Source organism: Hyaena hyaena, unplaced genomic scaffold, assembly GCF_003009895.1.
Source record: "Hyaena hyaena isolate Hyena2069 unplaced genomic scaffold, ASM300989v1 scaffold_794, whole genome shotgun sequence".
NCBI classification, from domain to species: domain Eukaryota; kingdom Metazoa; phylum Chordata; class Mammalia; order Carnivora; family Hyaenidae; genus Hyaena; species Hyaena hyaena.
Window position 1 is genome coordinate 16,300 of NW_024081427.1, and position 19,018 is coordinate 35,317.

General features: G+C 36.6%; 1 long non-coding RNA gene across 1 annotated transcript; it reads right to left on the reverse strand.

Annotated features, from left to right (window-relative positions):
* Positions 1-4,075: 4,075 nt before the first annotated feature.
* Positions 4,076-18,297, reverse strand: LOC120221644. The gene is made up of 3 exons (XR_005525859.1): positions 18,177-18,297; positions 5,708-5,866; positions 4,076-4,245 (listed from the first exon to the last, which is right to left on the reverse strand). It is a non-coding gene; the product is annotated as an uncharacterized LOC120221644 (long non-coding RNA).
* Between the last annotated feature and the right edge of the window lie 721 nt (positions 18,298-19,018).

Consider the following 19,018-nt stretch of genomic DNA (forward strand, 5'->3'; position numbering starts at 1 on the left):
GGAGTCCAGTTTTCATACCATCTGCCTCTTTCTAAAAGGGAAAAAATATGAAAATCATAAACTAGGACATTCTCTTTCAAAGAAGGCATTTAAAAATGAATGTGGTAAAAAGGCTATGAACTGCTCTGAGCCCCTGCCTCCAAACGTGCCCTGTTTATTAGCTCAGGTCAGGAGACCGGATTTCATGAATGTAAACAACTCTTAGTCTATGAATAAAATACTTAAAGCAATTAATAAAGAAAAAAAATGTTCCCAAACTTTTTCACATTATTGGCTATAATCACAATCTGATAAGGTCATACTTCTTCTTAATGTATTATACTCCTTACTGTTCATTTTTAAACTACATTTGCTACTTTTGTTACCTCTACTTCTTCCAAAACCTTTTTATACCCTGTTCCAAAGACTCTCATGTTATCTCTTCTAGTACAAAATCTAGTTGCTAACAGAACTGGACTCTTCGTTTAATACAGATTCTAACCTCTGCAAAATCTTTCCAATGCTTCTCTCAACACAGTGGTCTTCTGGTACGTGAGTCTGGGTTTTATCTTAAAACCTTTTTTCTTCTTTTGCCCTTAATTATTTTTCATTCTTTGTTAATGACCTTGTGATTGAACACTTTAAATTTTTACTGTACCACATCATTACTACTTCAATAATGAAGTCCATAAACCTTATCCATTATTTAACTCCTTAAAGCATTCATAAGAAAGTATTAATGAAAGATGGCCTACCAAATAGAGCGGTTCAGAGTGGTCTACTAGAGATGGGTACATAAAGGAATATCCTGTATAGCAATACTAAGATTGCTTGAGAGAAAGGAGAAGAAACCCAAGACCGAGAGAAATGGCATCCTTTATTTTAACAATATATGTAAATGTTTAGTCAATTCCTAGAATTACAGTGGTAGGATTCTGAAAAGCTACTGTAACAAAGGCACCTAGGGAGCCCTGGCATAATTCATTCTCCTCATATTCATTCTCTGCTTTCCTCTTTTTCTCATACACACATAAAGGCACACTGATACAGCTGAACAAAAAGAGCAAAATTGAATCTTCAATCATGAGCATTTGCAGTTATTTTAAGGTGCTAAGACTGCACTTAAATGCGTCCTTCCTAGGAAAAATATGTCTTAAGACTTTTTTTTCATTCACTTTCATTCCATTTTAACCATGGACCACCCAGGTCTGTAATAATACGAAACAAAGTTCTTTTACAAATGACAAATGACATTTAATTGCTTTCTTGGAATGATGCTTCCTCAGTGTGCAAGGAGGGAGGACGGGAAGATATGTCTTCAGAGTAATGGTCAATAACATTTAATCTCAAATTAATTATTTAAAATAAATGATGATTTTAAATAATCAATATTTCATGCTTTTCGCAATTTGATGCAGGCACTACAAAATGATACAAACAATCAGATTATCAGTATTGTAACAGAAATGTTATCTTACCTTAGATCTATCAACTATTTAAAAATATTAAAAAAGGCTTTTTCATATTAAATTTACTCTACTGTTTCTTTTCTGAATTCTCTCCACTAGAACATAGTACACAAGAGCAAGGATCTTTGTTTTTATAACTAAAATTCCATAACAATTAGAAAAATGTGGTACACAGTAGACACTCATTACATGTTTTGAGTAAGTATTTTTCAGAAGACAGTTAACATTGACTTTAATCTTCCACATTTTATGGTTAGTTATTGTAAACACATAAAAATGCTTTGAGTTTTAAAATGTTACTATGAATTCTCTATCTCTCACAGGAATATGGGGGTTAACTCTTCTCAACTTTAACTCATTTCCCTCTGGTTCCATCACTTTTTAGTTGCTTCCCAAGCTAAGCTCATTTACCATTTTTAAAATGGACACTGTAAGAATACCTATCTCCTATGGCTGTTGTAAGCGCTGAATTAAATAGCTAAATATATAAAGTACTTAACATAGTCCTTCTCACATAGTGTTTATTAAATGTTTTTAATATCATTACGTCATGCTGGTTTAATCAGTTACTTGCTGTTGAGATACCACAGAGTCCAAATGGTTTTTGTGAACAAAATACAACCTGAACTTGATGATCTCACATTTGTTTAAGAAGTCAATGAGCTCCCTTACAGTTAAGGTTCTAAAAGTATAAGAATGGTCTCAGAATATACTATGCCTGTACTAATTTAATTACATATAAACTGTACACTTTCTGCTATTATTTGGTCTTCTAACAATCTTCTATTATCAGTTAAGTGACTTCAACAAAAATATCTTTGGACAACTTTTAAGATGCCAAATTACATGTACTGTTTTATTGTCAGTAAATATCGGAAATTCTGGATTAAGAGAGTACCACTTTCATGCTCACAGCATATGTACATAATCAGTACTCAAAAATACTTTCTAAAATGGAAGACTTCTAAACAAACAAACAAAAGCTTAAACACTAGTCCTCAGTTTTAAAAGTGATAACTATAGCTCTAATCTTTGTCAAGTGTTCTAAAATACCTTTCAATCTAAGAAAAGAATCTTTTCAGGTCAACTTTTCCACCAATTCCTTGTTATTCTCTCCTGAGAAGATGTACTAAATGTATATATATCTCCACAACACGCATTGAGCAGATCAATATGTTCCCTATTAGATAAAACTGGTTCTGTCATCAAGGTCTCAAAACTTTCATTTGCAATACTAAATGTGGCATCCCAAATATTTTAACCATGGGTTTAATACACAATGGCAAACAAGAAACATGATTTCAGAATATCCTTTTAATTATAGTACATACCAAACAATGTCTTCTGAAAACTTTCTTAAAAAATATCACAAATATTCTAATAATTTCTCTATCTTCTTTTTAAAAATTAAACCTCACTGTCGCATTATAGTACTTTATTTGAAAATCTATCATAAAAGCATGATCCCATAAAAGCACTGGATAACTACCTCACTAGTTTTCGACATTTTTATTCCCTCTGTTGTGAAATGATTGGGTCCTTAATATCATGGTAACCAAAATTTGAGAGCTAGAGTTAGATTATATCTCATGAGTCCCTCTAATGGAAGCAGCATACACAAAAGTCTTTTAAAGTGTACATTTTTAAGTTATTACTGATCTCTAAACAATTTAAAGAAAAAGTAACTGAACTTTCCAAAGTAATATTGCAGTAAAATATATAATCTAAGTTTTTATAAGTGTATAACATTTCCCAGCAACCTCTCTGCCCCAAGTCAACTGTATGTCCCATTTGACTCAGCAGCCATTAAAACCTGCAGGGCTCTCCTGAAGTCTTCCACTCACCCTCATTTTATTTTAGGCATATGAACTTATTTCCCAAGTTACAAAGAAAATACAGACCACTAAGTAAAAATCGCTCACTTGCAAGCTTGCTCTAGCTCATTGTTTCACACACCAACATACACATTGACACATACTCCAAACACACATATATACACACATACGTGTTAACATACAGACATTGTTTAGGTAATCACCTCTACCATAATCTCAGTGAAAGAAGTGTCCTGTGGTGTACCAAGGCTCCCTCTGTGCCCTGGAGTCCACCCCTATGTATATACTTTTCCTGCCTTTTTTACCTTTTGTTCTCCTCTTTTACCTTTCTTCTATCATTGCTTTTGTCTGGGATCTCACCAGCATTACTGAATTAGTATCATTATTAGTCTTCCTGTCTCTGGTCTTGCTCCCCTCAAACCATCTCCCACACTGTTTCCAGCATAATCTTTCATAAATTAAGTTAATCAAGAAAATCCCCTGAAGGATATTATATCATTCAGTGTTTCCCTATGTCCTGTAGGATGGAGTTCTAATCTCATAGCTTGGTATATTCTAACCCCTGTTCTCCTTCCGATTTCTACCTGTCTTTATCCCACACAAACAATGTGCTCTAACTATTTTGAATTGCATACAGTTCCCTGAAATTGTCACACTACATAACAGCTTATTGCCTTTGCCTATACTCTTCTTTTCTCTGAAAATGTTTTCAAATACTTCTTTATCTGGATATGTTATACTTCTGTAAAACAGTAGAAAGGTATAGCAGTCATTAATTCTACTCACATATCTTCCAATTCTCTTTTCCCTCTGAGTAGAGACAATATTGCACTTCATAGTCCCCCTTTTGAAATTTGTTTTGACCAATGTATCAGTGCGTAATTAGCCACTCTCTTCCCATTGCTGCATCTGGGTCATGGAAGTACATGAGCTTTCCTACCAACACGTTTTGGACATGTAGTCTGTGTGAGAAAGAAACATTTGTTGAGTTAAGACACTGTGAATTGGGCTTGTTTGTTTCTACAGCATAATTCAGGCTATTCTGGCTGATAATAAAAGGCTACCTTTTCCAGCAAGCCTTCCATGAGCCCAACACAGTGTGATTCAAATGCTGTTTCTCCAAGGGCAGACAGCATTGTATTCATACTCGTATCACAACACAACACTAGTAAGATGGCTGCCATAACTACCCATCTCCCTTCCAATAGTACTTCTGAGGGCAGGAACTGTGTATTTCATCTCTATATCATCACCAATTAGCATAGTGCCTCGCTCATAGTAAATGTTGAAAAAATGTTTGCTAAATTTACCGCTCTTTCATTAATTCACTCATCAAGAACCAAGGATTCATCTAGTTGCTACAGATAGAGTAAAACCAGAGGAAACAAAAACACCTGCTGTCACAGGAACTAATATTCTTAAGAAGGACAATGACGATAAGCAAGACAAATAAGTATAAAATGTATAGTTCGTTATACAGTGATAAATGCTAAGTAGAAAATACAGAGCAGGGATATTTAGATGGTGACCAGTTAAGATCTCATTTAGAAGATGACCTTTTAATAAAGACCCAAAGGAAAGTAAATAAATTGGCTATGAAGATATCTAAGGAAGAGCAATTCTGTAGAGAGAATACCCTAAAAACCCTGAGATGGGAACAGTCCTGGAATGTTCAAAGAACATCAAAGGAGCCAGTATGGCTGAACAAATGAATGATTAGAGATGAGATTAGAGCAGTAACAAGGACCCATCTCTTGTGGAGACATATAGGCACGTTTAAGAGCTTTAGCTTTTATCATGGTGAAATAGAGAGCCATTGAAAAGTTCTGAGCAGAGGAGGAGGTGGGAGAGGACAGCAGAAGATAAGGTCAGGGATATAATGGGGGCCCATATTCTTTGACTGTATAACATATTTCCTCTTTCCACAAAACACGTAAAAAGAGGATATAGCAATTAATCAAGAAAGATTAAAAATGACATTGAATGACATTTTACAATGATCTTAATGTGTTCCTTACTTACTAAGCAGAAACATTGATTATGATCCCTACACAATTACCAAACTTACAGTAATGTACCAAAGTATCATAAAGGACCAAACACCAAGAGAAACAAGTATTTAATGTAGAAACAAATCCTAATAGACAATAAATAATAATAAATGATTCAAAAATATATCAGATATAGATTTATAGTTCCATGGATCTTGTTTTATTTACTTGGATTTGTCCAAATGCCACAAAATAAATATAAGTAAAAACATTCCCCCATTGTAGTACTTCTGTCTTCCATAAGAAACACTACCTTCCAAACTCAAGCTCATTGCCAGAAGCAAACAAACCAAAACAAGAAACAAGTGAAAAAAAAAAAAAAAAACCGCAAGTCAAAACACCTTTTGCCAAATGTTAGATCAAATAAACACACCTTGTGTTGTGTCCTTGATGCTGCCAAGTCTGAACTCTGGAGAGCTGCCAAGGGGAAGATGTTTCCAAAGGCAAGATCTTTACTGAAGAAGCCGTGCTTGCATTCCTGGAAAATTCAATTCCAGATACCAATAATAATGCTCTTGGTTGTTTTTTCTTACTGGAATTCAAAATAGAGTATATGGAAATATTAAACAGATGATCTCCAGTGCCCTAATGCCCACAAGATAAAATCACTATGGCGGCAATATCCAAGAAGTGTTTCTTGGTATGCTAAGTCTGTTATACATTCAATCGAATTAAGCTTCTCTGGTCAATACAGTCAAAAAAATGCTGCATACTATGCCCCTTTTTCATAAAGCACACCTTCTAAAAAAAAAAAAAAAAGGTCCTGAGAAGTCATGTAATAAGAAACCTTTTTTAAATTTACTTGACCCAATGTTTCTGAAATATAAAGACACCCTTTCCACTGCAATAAATAGTAACATTATTTCTACAGATCATACTTTAATCACTATGCATTCACTGTATAGTGATTATCTGAAAAGTAGTGAGAGATGTGTTCACTATATTTTTAGAGTTGAATATGTATGCAAAGAGACCAATTTTAATTTGTTCTCTGTTACTGCAATTTGTACAAAGGTGACCTATAAAAATAATTTCTAAAACTACAAAAATAATTTAATGAAATATAAATATTAAATATGTTACTTTCTAAACTAAATGCCCATTAAAAAGCAACAAAGAAATAACATGATTTATTCATTTTTGTTCAACAGGTATTTACTGAATATCTATTATGTGCCAGGCACTGGACCTATCCCTAGTTTTATGTTGCAATTGCTCTTATATAGATAAGAGTATCAAGTTTAAATGGTTCCAACCACTGTCCCATAATAATAAAATCAACTCGAAATTTATCCCCAAGCCTCTGAGAACACAAGTTTCATTAATTCCAAGCATATCATTAAAAATAGCTCGCAACCTTTAGGCCATTTTAAATAGTGATAATAATCCAGGTCAAGCATGATAATATGAAAGCACAGGTTTTTTTTTTTTTTTAAACAAATGGTACTGCAAAAGAATAAAACTGAAGTCCTGCTTCATAATATGCACAAAAATTAACTCCAATGAGTCACTGACTTAGATCAAAATACTGAAATAATTAAATGCTTAGAAGAAAACAGAAGAGTAAAATTTCATGACCATGGGTTGGCAAATAGTTTCTTAGATACAACCCCAAACATACAAGCAACAACAACAAAAAACAGGTACACTGGACTTCATCAGAATAAAGAAAAACTTTTGTGCTCCAAAGTACATAATCAAGAAAGTGAAAAGACAACCAACAGAATGGGAGAAATTACTTGCAAATTATATATCTGTCATGGGTCTTATATCCAGACTAATGAAGAACTCTTACGACACAACAGTAAAAATGTAAATAATCCAATTTTAAAAAGGGCAAAGGATTTAAATAGACGTTTCTTCAGAATAAATACAGACTGCCAATAAGCGCATGAAAAGATCAGTCACTAAGGAAATTCAAATCAAAAGAGATACAATGAGATGCCACTTCACTAGACAGACATTAACAAGTGTGGGTGAGGATATGAATTAGACCTTCCTACATTGCTGGTGGGAAAGTAAAATGGTTGCACAGCCGTCTTGGAAAACAGTTTCTCAGTTCCTCAAACCATATGACCCAGCAATTTCACTCCTAGGTATTTACCCAAGAGAAATGAAAACACATTTCATGTCCACATAAAAACTTGTACATAAATGTTCATAGCATCATTATTTTTATAGCCACAAAGTGGAAACAATCCATGATGAATAGATAAATAAAATGTGGTATAACCATACAATGGAATATTATTCCACCACAAAAAGGAATGAAATATTAATACATGTTACCCCATGGGTGAACCTTGAAAACATGCTAAGTGAAAGAAGCCAATCACAAAAGTCCAATTAATGCATCATTCGTATTGTTCTCTTTGTATGAAATGTCCAGAATGAGAAAATCTATCAAGAAAGAAGACAGATTAACAGTTATATAGGTCTGGGAGTGAGAGCAAAAGAGATGGGGCATGACTGATAATGGGTACTGGGTTTCTTTTTGAGGTTATTTAAATGTTCTAAAATTACATAGTGGTTATGTTTGCACAACTCTGTGAATATCCAAACAAGCTACTGACTTATACACTTAAAAAAATAAATTTAATGGTTTTCGATTATATCTCAGTAAAGCTGTTCCTAAAATAAAAAACCATAATAATATATATAATCCTTATCTAAAATGTTTGAGCCAAAAAATAAAATAAAAATAAAATAAAGTAAAGTAAAAAAATAAAATAAAATACAGTGTTTGGGCTAATTGTGCCTTGGAGGTTTTTAGATTATAGAAAAGTTAATATATCCCATTTACCATAATTACATAACACTCCTGGAGGAAAGTAGGGGCAGCACATTAATATTTCATAGTAAAATCTTATCAATATTAACACTGACTGGAAAAATAAAGACTACATAAATAGTCCCAAGTCATTTTAAGTATGATTTTGCCTCAAATGAGTTTATGCAAAACTTGGAAACAAATTATTCTGCAGAAATTTTGGATTTTGAAAATGAGAATAATGGGTGTTGGACCCTTATTAATGATGATGATTAACATCAGCAACAACAGGGGCGCCTGGGTGGCTTAGTCGGTTAAGCGTCCGACTTTCGCTTAGGTCATGATCTCGCGATTCGTGGGTTCGGGCCCCGCGTCGGGCTCTGTGCTGACTGCCAGCTCAGAGCCTGGAGGCTGTTTCAGTCTGTGACTCCCTCTCTCTCTGACCCTCCCCTGCTCACGCTGTCTCTCTCTCCTGGAAATAAATAAAACATTAAAAAAATAAAAAAAAACATCAGCAACAACAATATCAGCCGTTTCTATTTACTGTGCTTTGCATGTCACATGTATTATCAGAAATTCTCATAACATTCCTGCAGGACAACTACAGTGAACCCCAACCGAAAAAACTGAGTGTCCTAATGATTAAGTCACTTTTCCAACGCACACAGATTACAAAGAAAAGGGCAGAGATCTGAACGCAAATCCATCTGATCACAGAGCACACTCACTTTCCTCTATAAGGAAGAGTATATCCAGATCATCCATCTGAGATATAGATTTCAAATCTATAAGATGGAGAAAATAACTCTTTTATATGTATCACAGAGATGACTGTAAGGATGAAATGAGATCATTTTTATGAAAATAATGTGTTAAATATAAAGATCTATATAAATGTGAGACAATATTACCTAGAAAACTTTTTATTATATATCTGAATCAATGTTTAAAATGAGATATGGTTTTAATGAAATTCTTTTCAGGTATTCAAAACAAATATGCTAATTTTACCAGAAGAAATGCTAAGCATTAAACATTGTTTTTTAAATATCTAAGAAAGGAAAATCCCAATATGTTCAAGGGGGTCCATAACTAAATGCCTATCATCTCAAGTTTTTATAAAGTTTTTATAAGCCATATATAAAACCAGTGCAGTATGCAGGCATAATACATTATGTTTGGTCTTAAAGTAGCTCTGGGTACCCAGGAGAGATAAGACAGATCATTTTTTACCTTATAGGTAACTTCTTAATCTTTTGAAATTTTAAAATTATTCCAGTTTATGTAGCAATCTGCTCACAAAAGTTTCCATACCACTTAAGTTCCAAGGATAACTGGGGGATTGCTTATGTATCCTTCCTCAAGGAAAATTCTGTTATAAATAGGACATACGTAGGTACTGCCCAATGCAACTTTTGTTCCGTGACGGTATATTCATAGCATTAAAAAAGTTGAGGGAGTGCTGTATTTGAAAAGTTTAAGAATTATTACTCTAAAATATTGATCTGATCATGTGGACTCTACAGCATAAAAATCTAAAATGGATCCTCATGGCCTAAAAGATAAAAATTGCTTTGTGTGGCACATAACACCTCTCTCGGCCTGGACCACACGTCTTTATTGCTTCAACTCTAGCTACTTTTCTCCAAATTGTGTTCCAGCCACTGAATTTCTTTCATTTCCCAACTATGTGATCCTATTGACAGCTTAGTAGCTTTACAAATATTGTTCTCTTTGCCTGATTACCTTAGCCCCTTATCTACCTTAAATTCACAGGCATCTTTCCAAACCTTGTTTCAAAGCCACTTCCGCTATATAATTCATCAGTGCCTGCCAAATGAATCTTTGCTGATTAATGACTGATTCATACCTTCCTTATTAAATACAATACATGCTTATCTCTATAAATACATAGATTTTTGGCATACAATAATACAGTGATAGTATTTCTAACAGTACTGCAATATATAAATGAATGTCTCTGGAAATGAAATTTAAAAATCTTTACATTAACATGTTTCATTTAAAGCACAGAGGTAAAAAAGAGAAATTTTGGATGATTAAATGTAAAAAATAATAGACTTGTTTTTCATCGCAGTCCATAGAAGACCAAAGAAATGCTGGGGTAAGCAGAACACTGAAGGGCAATTACTGAGTAAATTTGGGTGCCTTGAAATAAAAAGAAAATTCTTCAATTTTATACACTAAAGTTTTTTTTTAATATTTTATAGTTTATTTTTGAGACAGAGACAGAGCATGAGAGGGGGAGGGGCAGAGAGAGAGGGAGACACGTAATCAGAAACAGGCTCCAGGCTCTGAGCTGCCTTCACAGAGCCGGACGCGGGGCTCGAACCCACGAACCGCGAGATCACCACCTGAGCCGAAGTCGGCTGCTTAACCGACTGAGCCACCCAGGCGCCCCTATACACTAAAGTTTATAGTTTAGGTCAGGAGTTGCCAACTTTTCATATAAAGGATCAAATCATAAATTTTTAGGCTTTGAAGGTTGAAAAGCAAAATCAAATTACAACTATGTCACAGCAAATCCCAGTGCTCTGAGCAATGCAAAACTACACAGCCACACATTTGCATATCCGTTGCAATTACTCTATACTGCTGTTTTAGTGCCACATACAATATGTAAACAAATGTGTAGGTGTGTTCCAGTGAAACTATTTATAAACAAAATCTTAATTTCATGTTTACATTACAAAATATTATTGCTTTGCTTTGTTTTCCCCCACCCATTTAAAAATGTAAAAACTATTCTTGGTTCACAGGTCATACAAAACAAGCATGGAGCCAGATTTGGAAAAGCCATGGATCATAGTTTGCTGAGGAATGCTTTAGGTATATTTTAAAGTCTATTCATACTATTAAATTACTAGGTTTCATCTCTGGCATAAGTCAATCAGAAAATCACAAAATGCTATTTACATATAGATTGTCGTTGATGAATTTTTACATTATATATCTTTTCATGTAAGCAATTTTTTACATTTATAGTCAATTTTTCTCTAGATTTGACATAATTATTGAGAGCAACATCAATACTCTAGAATTCTAACATGTACCATCAGCTTTTTAAAAAGTATGCCATGGCTGGGGCACCAGGGTGGCTCAGTCGGTTAAGTGTCCGACTTCGGCTCAGGTCATGATCTTACGGTTCATGGGTTCGAGTCCCACGTCGGGCTCTGTGCCAACAGCTAGCTCAGAGCCTGGAGTCTGCTTTGGATTCTGTGTCTCCCTCTCTCTCTGACCCTCTCTCTCTCTCTCTCAGAAATAAATAAAACATTTAAAAAGATTTTTTAAATACGCCATGGCTTTTACACTTATATCATCTTCTAATAAACTGTTGGTCTTAGGTTTTTTCCCCCACAAAAAGCAAATAGGGTGTAGTTTAGGGTCCCTTATAACCTTAGGAGTGGTTTTCTGTTGCCATTACACAAGAAATATAAAAAAAAAAAATCTAAAATTGTTTCCCTGTTGTCTTCTACTTAATGCTCCAGGAAAGGAGTCTGAGACCAGTCTAACTTTTGTTTCCTAATTTTAATATGCTATTTTTCTCTATTTCTAGATATAGAAAGTATTTTTCTGTATCATTACACTAGTTTGAAAATTTTTTGATATTGTGTCTCTTTGAGTTGTCACATCTTATTCTTTCTTCATGTCTTTTTCAACTCAAAAAGTTTGGATTCCTGTTACTTCTTTGCTTATTTCCTTTTTTTCAAATACTGTCTTCTCTTCTTTAGGAATAATTACCAATATGGCAGTCTCTTCTTCAAAAACTCGAAATTTTCATAGAGTGTACCTCATTTTTTTTCCTCCACATATCATCTTTCTTTTCATGAATTTAAGATTTACATTAGGAGAACTTTTCAAGTCTATTTTTCATATTGATTAAATTTTCTACAGTAATATCAATTCTGTTCTTTACTGCCTCAAATATAGATTTTTAATATGTCACTGTGGTAGGCAGAATAATGTGTCCCTCAAAGATGCCAAGGTCCTGAGGCCCTAACTTGTGATTATGTGAATATTACCTGTGAGGATTACATAGCAAAAGATGTGATTAAATGAGGAACCTTAAAAGGAAGAGATTATCGTGGATTATCCAGGTGGGTCTTTATAAGCTGATCACTTTTCTTAGCTGTGGTCTGGATGGGATTTGACTACAGAAAAATATGAATGTAATGTTGCTGGCTCTGAAGATGAAGGAAGGGAGCCATTAACCAAGGAATGCGAGAAGCCACTAGAAGCTGGGAGAAGCAAGGAAACAGATTCCCTCCCAGGGCCTCCAGAAAGACACGCAGCCCTGCCAAAACCTTGATTTCAGCCCAGTGAGACCTGTGTCAAACTTCTGCACTACAGATTAAGATAATGACTTTTCGGGTGTTAAAGTCACTAAATTTGTGGTAGTTTGTCAAAGGGACAATACAATACAATACAATTCTCATTTTTAGTTTTTCCTCATCTTTCTGTTTTACCTTTCTATCTTCCTACTGTCACCTAATCACGGTCTGTTCATTATATAGGGAGTTCTCCTATCCATAGAGGCCATGAATTCTTGCACATGTTAGATGTCAAAGAATTTTCTCAAACGTTCTTCCTTAGCTTAAAATTCTTCTTTGGTTTTCACAGGTATGCCACTGAGTCTTCTGCTGATTACCTTTTCCTTGGGTTTGTGGAATTTTTTGTTCCACTTTTTCATTTTGAATGCTAGAGTTATCCAGCTTATTTGGCTTTGAAATAGACTGTGGGGACTGTACCTCTTTTCCAAAGGTACGTATGTATGGGTGGGTGGGAGAGGATGTTCAGGAGAGGAGGAAAGGCAGAGAACAGACCTCTAGAAAATGACAAAATGGAATCAGAAACTGGTTCTTTTTTTAAATTACTTTCAAAAATTTTTTTAAGTTTATTTATTTATTTTGAGAGAAGCAGAGAAAGCACGAGCAGGGGAGGGACAAAGAAAGAGGGAGAATCCCAAGCAGGCTCCACGCTGTAGGCACAGAACCTGACGCAGGGCTCAAACTCATAAAACTGTGAGATCATGGCCTGAGCCAAAATCAAGAGTGGGAGGCTTAACCAACTGAGCCACCCAGATGCCCCATAAACTGCTTCTTTAAAAAAAAAAATCTGATATGCCCCTGCCCAGGGACATTCATGCTATATTGAACCACTGTGAATAATGAGAATGTATTATAATGTTCAAGCACATTCTTCATAAAAATGGAAAAACACCACAAATCTTCAACTCTATATATTCACATATAAGGAACTTGATGCCTAGAATATTATCATCCCCTCACCCCCCAAATAATGTATCTCCTGCTGGAACCAAATCTAAAGCTTTCAGTCCAGTGTACCTTCTGTCTAGTGTAGGTTACAAACTGTAATCCACAATTAGGATTTTGTCACAGGTATTCATGTAATTTATCAGTCTACACTCAGCAATATTTGAATATTTTTAACATCTAAGACATGTTAAAAAAGGTTTTCTTCCTTTTGTCTTTGCCAAAATTTTAAGTTATTCAGTCTAATTGGTCTGCTCTTTTTACAACTATGTCACTATATAATACTATTATAGAAGAACAAGTTTCTTTTTATTCCTGTGGTCATTCTCCAGGCTCAGTGGCTTGAAAATCCTTAAGATCCTCTCACTTATGGGAGGTTCAACAAAACAGAATTTGTGAAACCTCTGAGTACACAGTATTTACTTTCTATTGTTTTTCAACATTTCCAAGTTAAGAAGCTAAGAAATCATCTTTTCTTTTTCAAGAAAATATACACTCTATCATCACAAAGATACTTAACATTTCTGGGGTGCCTGGGTGGCTCACTTAGTCCCTTAAGCCTCCGACTTGATCTAGGCTCAGGTCATGATCTCAAGGGTCGTGACATCAACCCCCATGTTGGGCTCCGTGCTGACATTTCTTGGAGCCTGTTGGTATTCTCTCTCTCCCTCTCTCTCTGCTCCTCCTCTATGCTCATACTCTCTCCCTCCCTCCCTCCTCTCTCTCTCTCTCTCAAAATAAATAAATAAACAGTTAAAAAAAAAAAAAAGATGCTGAACATTTCTGTCATACCAAAAAGGATTAAATGTATGTACCAGGTGTCAAAAGATTTAGCTCTCAGACTCTATGATCCTTCTCTGTTCAGTTAGAAATGTTTTGAGGATATCAAATATTATGAAATATGCATCATTATTTTCCATTAACATTGTTTTACTTATTCTGGGAGAATACAAAATTTGAAAAAAACTATTTTCTAAGCAGTATTTTTATTAAGACCTTCACATTTAGAGCTTAATGTAATGATATCAAAAACGTGAATACAGAGGAATGAAGATTAGGGGGAAATCTCATCTAGCCTCATGCTTCCATGGAGAGGAACTACCACTAGAACAGCAGTTCTCAAAGGACATGTTTTTGGTCTTGGGAGTGTAGGAAGAACATTCTTCATGGAGCTGGACCTCTATGTTACACAATATTTACCATCCCTAAACTTCAGGGTCCCAAAAGCCAGTATCTTTTAAAGACACAATAATAATTTAAAAACACCTCCACTTACAGGACTCCTGGGTGGCTCAGTCAGTTAAGCATCTGACTTCGGTTCAAGTCATGATCTCTCCATTTCCCAGTTCAAGTCCTGCGTGAGGCCCTGTGCTAATAACTTGGAGCCTGGAGCCTGCTTCGGATTCTGTGTCTCCCTCTCTCTCTGCCTCTACCCTGCTCATGCTCTGTCTCTCTATCTCTCAAAAATAAATAAACATTAAAAAAAAATTTAAAACACCACTTATTTCAAAAGGCCCAAAGGGCTCATCGAGAGTGGAAAATCAGAGCACTCGGTTAACAGTCCTGGCCTCAGGTCCTAACTCCTTACTCACAGCTTCCCAACATAAGAGTTATCTGATTGGTGACTGGTGGCTGAAATCTATTGGTCCATATTACTCCAATGGGTAGATATTAGCTATTAGAAACCCGTAAATACTAGAGGTTTTCCTTCTTTTGCTTCATTTATAATTCTGGGTAAAGGTACCTTTTCTGCAAACTGAAATGATCTCTGACTCAAGTCTAGGATCTAAGAAAAGAAGTGGAGGTAGAAGGAGGCAGGAAGTTCTAGTACTCATTTTTGATCTCCCATCCAAAGCACTATGCCAAATCAGCTCTTCAGTAAGGAAGGCGATATTGCAAACTCCCTCTGTCGGTTTATATACCCGAGAGAGGGAGGGAAAAAAGCTATTTTTTATTGAGCCCCTAAAAACTGTAATTCCATTAGAATGCTTTCTCTAATCCATTTATCTTTTCATCAGTTTCTCTACCAGCAATGGAGCTGATAAAGTAATACTCAAATACTAAACAGCTCAAAAAAAATTATAAATGATACGGAAAACAACAAGAAAAAATATACTCATGTTTATTACAAAAGCAATATATACTTTGTCTTCTCAGTGTTTTCCCTTTCTGATGATAATATCTACTACAGATGCCCACTTTTATTAATAAGCCTAAAGAAACTTTAGGAAACAAAATAACTCCATTTATAGCCTTTATTTTCATAGAAATAAGGAAAAGAGCCACAGTGGAACCAATCACAATATTTTTTAGCCAAGGGAAATTAAAATAGTATAAAAGAGGACTCAAATTGAAGAAAAGAGTTCTAGGAGTCAGGTAATGGTATTCAAGTTGCACGTCCTAACCAGTTTCTCTTTGTCCAAAATGGACTTTGATAGAAGAGAAAGTTTATGTATTTAATGTTTATCTCAAAAATACAATTTAACATTTTCTCAAAATATTTGACAATGATTTCTCTTTTAATTAGCTTAAATATAAGACTATCCTTTAAGAAAATAATCAAAGGGCATTTGAAAAAAATTATAGCTTAGATGGCTTTGAAAGACAACAACAGGGGCGCCTGGGTGGCTTAGTCGGTTAAGTGTCGGCTTTCGCTTAGGTCATGATCTCGCGGTTCATGGGTTCGGGCCCCACGTTGGCTCTGTGCCAGCTCAGAGCCTGGAGCCTGTTTCAGAGTCTGTGTCTCCCTCTCTCTCTGACCCTCCCCTGCTCAAGCTGTCACTCTCTCTCTCTCCTAGAAATAAATAAAACAGTAAAAAAAAAAAAATTAAAAAAAAAAAAAGAAAGACAACAACAACTTACTGAGCATTTGTATTCCTGTTAATTAAATGGTATTAATAAAAAAAGGATTGACTTAAGATGCTGAACTAAAGAAAGCTCTGGTAACATGGATGCATTGTGGAAAAAAGAAAAAAGACCAATTTCTATTCCCAGCTATGTTCTCAGTCACTCTTTGGGATGAGGCAAGGGGTAGAGTAATTTCCTTATCCCTCAAGAAGTTGACTCAAAATTGGGTCTTAATCCAGGGTCCACTTATGCTTCAGTGTCTTTCTCTAAGGAGAGAGTCAATAGCTTTCTTTGGCTTCTCAAAGTAGTACATGATACCAAGAAGGTCATTCATCTTTGGATTAGAAGGTAATCTTTCCAAATCCTTTTAGGCTATGTATATACTTTGAAAAACCTAGTGATGTCAACAGAAAAAAAGTGTCAAGCAAGATATTTAAGGTGCCACGTAACCAGAACTATCACAGAATCAACAACAAATAAATGAGTTTCTTCATTTCTAAATAACGCAATGATAAAAGAAGTGCCAAGGGAAGTTTGAAACTACTTTAAGCTGAATGATCATATTTCTATGTTTACAAATTCAGATCATATAGACAAGAAGATAAAGTGTAATCAATAACACTTCACATCTGTGTAGATTATTAATACTACTTTCATAATCAACTATTCCTCTTTACTTTTTGGGAACAAAGTGCAAAGTATCCCTACTTTGTAGATGAGAAAACAGTTATGAAGGTTATTGCCCAAGGACAAACATTTCCTAACCCTGACAGTTTTCTGATTTATAGGCCAAGGTTCTCCCCAGTGTTAACAAGCAATACAACCTTCCTTCTTGGGGATTTACACAGTAAACTTACCAGAAGGAAGTAAGAGCAGACTTTAGCTCCTTTTATGTTTTCTCTCCAGAATGTTTGTTCTGCTGAATCATTTGGGGCCAAATGGTAGGAGCAAAGTGATCTGAAGTGGTTATCTGTGGTTACCATCTTACAGTTAATCATTAAATGTGGGCCAATGAAGTCAAGGGGCTTGATCTGCCTCGTATCACTCACTTTCCACAGTAGGGACTGAAAGGGAGATCATGTATTGGAGCTTGTCCAAAAAATGAACCGCCTCAACTTCTTGAGAGGCTCATCGCGCTCAAAGGGTCAGCAGCGAGAAAAAGAATTCCAAGTAGAAGAAATTAGATATCCTATCCCCCTTTCCCTAGCCATCCACATGGACACCAACACCCTGTGGGTCCAGGCAGTCACCAAGCACCAAGCACAGATCTCTCCTCCCATCTCACCCTAGCCCCTCCCACAACCCCGAGCAAATAAAGCCACCTCATGCTGCCTGAAGCTCTTCTCTGCAAAGGTTTTGGTCTGCAGATATTTACTAAGAAGGGAAGGGCGGGTAAGAGTACGGAGTGGAGCAATACTAGAGAGAGGCCAGAACAAGAACTACGAGACCCCTCACCCTGGACTGTAAAATAAAAGGACACGCATTAACTGACAGCACAAGGGAGCCAATCGCTAACCGAGTGAGAGGCCTCGGGAGGTGGGTGGAGCTAAAATCTCCAGGGCCGGGCGCCGGCGCCGGCGCCAGACACGCTGGCAGGGCGGGAACCGCTCGTTCCTTAGCAACAGAGGCGGCCACGCCCACCCACCTCCCCTACTCCATGCTCGCCATCCCCACCCCCACCGCCAGCGCCCTGTACGCCGGAAGGGGTCCTTAAGTGATTACCGTACCTACTGGGTTTCCCAGGCTTCGGGTTCCCCGTCTTCTAGAGCCTCCCTACGCCCAGCCAGCCCAAGGGCCGCTCTCAGGGGAGGAACGACCATCTCCTAAACGCTTTGGGGACTCGCCAAGGACGTGCGCCCGCTTTCATCCCGGACCCCGAGCCTCCCTGGCAGGGCTGCCCCAGCACCCTCTCCCTCGCCGGACACACACACCTTAGCTCAGCCAAGGCAAGGGCCGACAAACTTCGTGTCCCGCTGGAAATGTTGCTGTCCACGGTCCTGTCACTCAGAGGCAGGGGCGGGACGAGTCGGCTGCACACCCCTACTCCCTAAGGGCTGTACGGAAAGAGGCGGGGCTTAGCGGAGAAGGACGGCCCCAGTCCCCAGCCTGCGCTCCGATTGGTCAATCTGTCTCCTTCCTCTGCGCGGCTTCTGGTCACCGAGGTGCTCTCGCCCCAAGGCCTTTCCCTCCTTCAGACAAGTCTCTAGCTCTAGTACCTGACTCACAAAGTGACCATAGAAATTAAAAATGAGAACTATGACTTGTTTTGTAAATATAAAAGACAAAAATATGTTCTTTACATACTGAACCCTCGCCACCTAAACACACACACAAACACACACACACACACACACACACACACACACACACATTCCCATCCCCAGTTTCCGGGGAGCATCCCCTGGAGGAAGCATGGACTACCTCTGAAAACAACACTGTTTGCAGATTCAAGCTTTTTACAGGAGATTAATCAATATAGGAAAAGTGATTCCTGAAACATGACCAACAACAAAGCTTTGGAGGTATGTCCGGGTACTCAGTGTTCACGTCTACCAAATGGGAATGAAATAATAAGTTATCAGTTATTATTTGGAAAGCATTTGACAATTGAATGATTTATACCTTTTAATCTTGTAATTCCCTCAATACCCAACGAGAGATGTTATTATCCAAGGCTTGTGAACAATGAAACTGAGGCTCAGATAGTTTACATGTATTCATTCAGTCATTCAATAAATGAAGAAGTGCCCGCAGTCATTATTTTTTATATCGT